The sequence below is a fragment of the Rattus rattus genome, chromosome X (genome assembly GCF_011064425.1).
Source record: "Rattus rattus isolate New Zealand chromosome X, Rrattus_CSIRO_v1, whole genome shotgun sequence".
NCBI lineage: Eukaryota > Metazoa > Chordata > Mammalia > Rodentia > Muridae > Rattus > Rattus rattus.
This window is the reverse complement of record NC_046172.1, coordinates 63260263-63268263: the sequence shown is the minus strand read 5'-3', so window position 1 is coordinate 63268263 and position 8001 is coordinate 63260263.

Below are 8001 nucleotides of genomic sequence, written 5' to 3'. Positions count from 1 at the left end.
TACTGCATGGTTGACCTATTAGGGACCTATTAGTTTCTTAACTAAGCATTACCACTGATGAACCATACCCACCCCATGCTGAAATGTTGGCTGTCTTGATTTTTTTTGCAGCTCTTATGAATGTAACTATAACCTTTGTGAGTTCACGAGTGCAGTGAACCTGTTACATACACAAGACACCCACTCACTACAGTCCTATGATCTCTGGTCTCATAGTCTTTCCTCCCCCTCTTCCAGGATGTTCTGATTAGTACTTTTTTTTAACAGGAGCCAGGGTCTTACATTCCTCTCCCCACTTAAATTTCAGTCCCCATTTATCTTAATTTCCTTCTTATTGCTAAGAGAAAAACACCATGTTTAAAAGCAGCACAGAATTCTTTAGGGAGTTTAATTTTCAGTTACAGCCTTACACATTGAGGAAAGCCAAGAAAGAACCTGCAAGTGACCTTTAAAAGGAGAAATGAACACTGTTTGCTTTCTTATATAGTTCAGGACTGACTGGCCAAGGTGGCATTATCACCCTCTGCATTAATCTATTAATTTGGTAATCCCTACAGACTTGCTCTAGGTCCATATCTATAGAGACGATTTCACCAGAGAGCTTTCCCTGGCTCATGACAAGTTTGTCCAAAAAAAAAAAAAATACTAATCAATCCACTGTCATTCCAACCCTTTCTGCTTCATACCACCTATGATTTTCAATCCTCCTCCAAGACCTTTTCTTGCTCCCCATTGTAGGATGATGTCATACAGGTGAGGCAGGAACAAGATAGAACGAGGCCTGTCATTGGACAAGAAGGAAGGATGGGCGGGAGAAAAATTTGAGGGAAGAGGAGGAGACTGGAACAGGAAAGGGACGAGAAGCCTCAGAGAGAACATGGAGGCTAACATTAAGATTCCACTCTGTATATTTACAGGTTGTTATGAATATGCTTAAGGGATGGATGTGTACAGCACTTTGTATGTCTAGGTGGTCAATTATATCTTATCAATTGGATCAGAGGTTATTGTGTTGTATGTTCTTTCTTGTGGAGAATTGAGTCTGGGAGAGTGTGTGGTGGCAGAGACACCGGGCCGCCATGGGGTTGGGATGTATATTTCTGGCAAGATATCTAGCAGATATCTTGTGGCACTGCGGTGCCAGATCTAGTGGGGGGGGGGAGACAGCAATTTTTAATTTACATTTTATGTGTTCAATACACAATACATTGGTTGTTTCAAAATAAAAATAATCTTAGTGGCCTTCAAAAATCCTTGATTATTGCATGTAGCATGAGCAATGTCATTCAGAATACCTGAAGTCCTCTTCCTGCCTTCTCTAAAATGTGAAGGACAAGGCATATGACACACAGACATCAACATGTCAATTTTAAATCACACATCATTAACACGCTCGATGCGCAGAACAGACACACACGCCACGACATGCAAAACACACACAAAACATATTTTGGTGACTTCCTTCCTTCTTGACAATCTGGAAGAATAACAGTAGAACGAAAATGAATTAACATACAATGTTTGTCTGAGCGATTCTTAGCTTTTATTCCTCACCTGGGATGAAGTGATATGCAAGAGAAGAGAGCAACCTTAGGACACTTCCAGATAAGTATTGAGTTCAGGGTTCTGACCACATACAAATTGCGGTTTATTGGTACAATCACTAGAGGGCACCACTGGCTCATGGAAGAGAAACGTCTGGCGCCCAGGAAAGCAGAGACTTTTCGAGAATTTTTTTTTTATCCAGTTCTGCACAGAATTTCAACAGGATAGAACGTTCTGTCATCCATTGTCCCAGAGCACTTATAATTGAAGGTTTCATCAAATAATAAGATTATGGGCAAAATCAACAATAGTTTTCAAAATATTTTGATACTCAGCAGGGGAAAAAAATCTGATACTTGATTTAAAAGTTATTGGTACAATCCTCTTTCATCAACACCATTGATTCTGAAAGAGGAAAAGGTTAATTCAGTTAGCATAAGAACAGATCAAATAACACTATGCTGGAGAATGACTTTTTTAGGTTTTATTTCTTCCGAAGAGTCTGGTTTGACTCCCCTCCCCCATCCTCCCCCTACACTATAGATTTCTTTGAGGTTTTATTTTATATTTTATTTTGTTATGTCTTAGTTAGGGTTTCTATTGCTGTGTCGAAACACAGTGAATAAAGGACAAACTGGGAAGGAAACGGCTGATTTGGCTTATGCTCCATATTTCTGTTCATCATCAAAGGAAGTCAGGACAGGAACTCGAACAGAGCACAGACCTGGAGGCAGGGGCTGACTCACAGGCCCTTGAGTGGTGCTGATGACTAGCTCGCTTCCCAAGACTTGCTCGGCCTGCTTTCTCATGGAACCCAGGACCACCAGTCCAGATGAGACAACACCCACAGTGGGTTCTGCCCTTCCCCCTCAATCACTAATTAAGAAAATACCTTACCACCTGATCTCACAAAGACATTTTTTTTTCAATTGAGTTTCCCACCTTTCAGATAACTCTAGCTTGTGTCAAGTTAACATAAGACTCGCTAGCACAAGTTCCTACTATAGAATTTTGTGATTTTCCAAAACCAGTCAAAACAAAAAAAAAGACTTATGATAAAAGAAGTTGATAAACTTTCAGTTATAATTATTTTCATATTTTTCTGATTTCTCCTCCCAATATTATTAATTAAGAGTTTTAGTACCTTGAGAAAAATATCTATTTTCTAAAGAGAATATTTAGTCTTTCCCAAGACTCCCCCAAACACATACATTCACATTTTACAGACTATTGGTGTAATGATCACCTTTATTGATTCTAGAGATCAGGTTCTGAACACTAGATATTGTAATTGTCTTATGACTTTGAGCTAGATTTAATTATTTTAAAATTCAGCCTCTACTTTTTGTGTAGAATGGTCATAATAATATTATCCAACTCCTAAAATGGTAAAGCTATTAGATCACGCATGTTATTGCTTTTAGCACAGGCAGTAATGTAGTGTACAGTCAACAACACATAGCTACTTTTTAATGATTCTATAAGTAACACACTTATGTATTGATATGATCTCATTAAGTAAAAGCTGTTTATAGTGTTGAATGTGATTTCCCATCATCTGTTCAGCAATAAACTCTGTGTCCAAAATACAAGATATAATAAAATTTAAGAAAAAAACACATAAACCAATTTGAACAATCATTTGAGTATATTTTTAATACATAGTACTCATTATATACCTTAGAACTGAGTAGACATGATTATTATTTTCATAATAGCAAAACTTTTGTATGCATTTACTTACATAATTGCCACAGTTAAATGAGGTACACATTGTTAATACCCATATCATCTCGGTTCAGGAAACAAACTTTCAATGTTGAGTTACTTTCTCAAGAACTTTTAGATAATACACACTAGCGTAAGGATCTCGGGTTTTTAAAAACCCCATCTGCTTCTTTCCTTTTATTAAAAATCGATTTTGGGGGTTGGGGATTTAACTCAGTGGTAGAGCACTTGCCTACCAAGAGTAAAGCCCTGGGTTGGGTCCTCAGCTCTGAAAAAAAAATTTAAAAAATCGATTTTTTTTCTTACCTAATATATCCTAGTTACAGTTTCCCCTCCCTCCCTCTACCTCTCCCTGTTTGTTCCCACCTCCTGTCCCCCTTTCTGTCTCTCATTAGAAAACAAACAAGCTTCTAATGGATAATAATAAATAGACTATACGAGAACAAATCAATCCAAATTAACTCAGATAATCAGAAGAAAAAAACACTCAGCTGTCTTCCATTCCCTATGGCTAGGCCTGTGGGGAGGGATTTAAAGAACCCATAAAGGGCTGGGTATTCCAAGGTCTCTCCCTCTCAGCAGAATATCTGGCTGTGGGTCTCTGTATTTGTTCCTATCTGCTGCAGAAAGAGGCTTCTCTGATGATGGCTGAACAAGGCACTGATCTATGAGTATTGCAGAATGTCATTAGAAGCCATTTTATCATTGTCTCTTTTTTTTCTTTTTTTCTTCTTTCTTTTTTACCAGTTGTGGTTTGAATATACTTGGCCCGTGGGAAGTGGCACTATCAGGAGGCATGGCCTTATTGGAGGAGATGTGGCCTTATTAGAGGAAGTGTGTCACTGTGGAGGTAGGGCCTTGAGGTAATATATATTTGAATATAATAAACTCTGCCCGGTGTGGAAGAGGCAGTCTCTCTTGGTTGCCTTCTAATCAAGGCTCTAAGAATACGCTCCTTCTCCAGCACCAAGCCTATCTGCATGCTGCCACGCTTCCTGTCACGGTGATAATGGACGGGACCTCAGAAACTGTAAAACAGCACCGATTAGATGTTGTCCTTTATAAGAGTTACCTTGGTCATGGTGTCTCTTCACAGCAACGGAAACCCTAACCAAGACACCAGTACTACTTGCTTTTACCCTAGGTCCCTGGGCTATCTAGTCTCTGGTTCTTGGTCACCCCAATCATGTCGGATATGGGTTCCATCTTGTGACGTGGGCCTTAAGTCAAATCAGGTACTGGTTGGTCACTCCCACAAGTTTTGTTGCTGCCACTGTCCTAACATATCTAGCAGGCAGTACCCCTGTTGTGCAGGGGCTGTGACTTGGCTTGGCGTTTGCACTTCACATTTGGTAGCGTGAAAAATACCTCCTTGTGCCAAAGGCGGTAGAGCGTGGGGATGAAGGCTCCAGGCACCTACTCAGCCCAGGTTCAGTGAGTGCAGGTGCTGCCTTCAGCTGTCATGGCAACAGCCTGGGTTGTTGGGAGACCTCCATGGGGCTTCTTTGGCCAATAATTCAATTAGACGCAACCCAGTCCCTGGTCTCGAAGCTTTGGTGACAAGAGACGGCCAGTTCATAGTCTGTCTCCTCAATTATTTGGAGTTCTCATTTAGACTGCCTTCATATACGTATATATTTTAGGAAATTTCTCCTGTATTAGTTTTTCCATACCACCTTTCCAATACCCCTTAATTTAGCTGTCTCTCCCCAAGTATTCTCTCCCTGAATCCCCTCCTCCTTTTGATCCTCATTTGATCCTCCTGTTTATTGTAAAGAGGAAATATGTTGCTCTTTCTAACATATGTCCTATTAAAATATGAAAATGAAATACTGTTATTTTTTGTTTTTTTAATTGGTTATTTTGTTTATTTACACTTCAAATGTTATCCCCCCTTCCCGGTTTCCTCTCCTAAAATCCCCCATTCCACCTCCCTCTGCCTGCCCCCACTCAGAAACTCCTGCCCCCTACTCTAACATTCCCCTACTCTGGGTCATCAAGTCTTCACAGGACCCTGGGCTCCCTCTCCCATTGATGTGCCACAAGGCCATCCTCTACTACATATGAAGCTGGAGCCATGAGTCTCTCCATGCGTATTCTTTGGTTGGTGGTTTAGTACCTGGGAGCTCTAGGGTGTCTGGTCAGTTGATAATGTTGTTATTCCTATGGGGTTGCAAACTCCTTCAGCTCCTTCAGTTCTTCCCCTAACGCCTCCATTAGGGCTGTTATGCTCAGTTCGACGTTTGACTACATTCATCCAAATCTGTATCAGTAAGACTCAGACAGAGCCTCTCAGGTAACAGTTTTATCAAGCTCCTGTCAGCATGCACTTGACATCCTCAATGGTGTCTTGAGTTTAGCTGCATATGGAATGGATCCCCAGGTCAGTCAGTCTCTGGGTGACCTTTGCTTCAGTCTCTGCTCCACTCTTTGTCTATGTATTTCCTTTAGACAGGAGCAATTCTGGGTTAAAATTTTGTGAAAACGGGTGGCCCCATCCCTCAACCGGGGTCTGTGCCTAGCCTCTGGATACGGTCTCTATAGGTTCTTTCTCCCCTTTCTTGGGTATTTCAGCTAATACCATCCCTGTTGGGTCCTGGGAGCCTCTTGCTTTTCTGGCATCTGGGACTTTCTGGTGGCTACCCCTAGCTCCCCATCCCCCATTGCTACACATCTCTGTTCAAATTCCTGACCCTCTGTTGATCTCACCCATCTCCTCCACATCTAACTCTTCTTTTCCTCTCCCCCTCCTCTCTGTCTTTCAAGACCCTTGCACCCTCAACCTCCAATGGTTATTTTGTTCTCCATTCTGAGGAAAGAGTCATCCATACTTTAGGCTTCCTTCCTCTTTACCTTCATATAGTCTGTAAGTTGTATCATGGATATTCCGACTTTTTTCCTAATATCCACGTATCAGTGAGTACATACCATGGGTGTTCTTTTGTGATTGTGGTACCTCACTTAGGATGATATTTTCCAGTTCCATCCATTTGCCTGTGAATTTCATGAAGTCATTGTTTTCAATAGCTGAGTAGTATTCCACTGTGTAAATGTACCATATTTTCTGTATCCATTCCTTTGTTGAAGGACATCTGGGTTCTTTCCAGCTTCTGGCTATTATAAATAAGGCTGCTATGAACATAGTGGAGCACGTGTCTTTGTTATATGTTGGGGCATCTTTTGGGTATATGGCCAAGAGAGGTATAGCTGGGTCCTCAGGCAGTTCAATGTCCAATTTTCTGAGGAACCTCCAGACTGATTTCCAGTTGTACCAGTTGTTACTGGTTGTACCAGTGTGCAATCCCACCAACAATGGAGGAGTGTTCCTCTTTCTCCACATCCTCAACAACATCTGTTGTCACCTGAGTTTTTAATCTCAGCCATTGAGTGATGTGAGGTGGAATCTCAAGGTCATTTTGATTTGTATATCCCTGATGATTAATATAGTAAGGGCTTCTGAGCCACAGGATATTCCTCAGTTTAGAATTCTCAGTTTAGCTCTGTGTTGTTGTAGAAATATAAAAAATAAGAACTGTCTTTTACCCCCTCTACATCCAGCACTGCGGTACCCCAAGATATCTGATTGATATATTAATCTCAGTGCAAAGCCTCTCACCTGCTTTTCTCCATCCCATATCACGCTGCTGAAGGCCTCCTTCTGAGCCTGGCAGCAAGCTCTCTACCTACCTAGATCCCAAGGCAAGTTTCCATGCCAGAAACACACATCCCAACTCCGTGGCAGCCCAGACCAGTCGCCCCACACCCCCTTACACTTAAATCTACACATGAAAGAACACACAACACAATAACCTTTGATCCAACTGATAAGATATAATTGCCCACCTAAACAAAACCCAGTACACATCCATCCCTTAAGAACATTCATAACGCGGCGGATTCCTGCCCTCAGCAGCTCTCTGCTCCCAGACCCCCTGGAGGGGAGTTCTCGCCCCCTGGTCGGGCGGGCACTCCTGAGGCAGCAGAGTGGAGGAGACCACCAACGCTGCGCACCCCTGCCCACATCCCTGGCCCAGGAGGAAACTGTTTACGGCCTCTGGGTACCCGTAGAGGAGGGCCCAGGAGCAGCAGGTCCACTGCGTCTGAGACACCGCACCTGAAGGGACCGACCGGATAAACAGTTCTCTGCACCCAAATCCCGTGGGAGGGAGACCTAAACCTTCAGAGAGGCGGACACGCCTGGGAAACCAGAAGAGACTGCACGCTGCACACAGTACTGATCCCAGAGGAAAACACCAAAAGATATCTGGAACCCTGGTGCACGGAACCTCCCGGAAGGGGCGGCGCAGATCTTCCTGGTTGCTGAGGCCGCGGAGAGCTCATAGGCAACACCCCGCGAGCAAACTTGAGCCCCGGGTCCACAGGTAAGACCAACTTTTCTGCTACAAACGACTTGCCTGGTGAACTCAGGTCTCACAGAGGCGGAGTTCCTCTGGGACCGGACACTTCCGGTGTTTGGCCAGAGTCCGGGGCCGGCGGATCCCTGCCCTCAGCAGCTCTCTGCTCCCAGACCCCCTGGAGGGGAGTTCTCGCCGCCTGGTCGGGCGGGCACTCCTGAGGCAGCAGAGCGGAGGAGACCACCAACGCTGCCCACCCCTGCCCACATCCCTGGCCCAGGAGGAAACTGTATACGGCCTCTGGGTACCCGTAGAGGAGGGCCCAGGAGCAGCAGGTCCACTGCGTCTGAGACACCGCACCTGAAGGGACCGA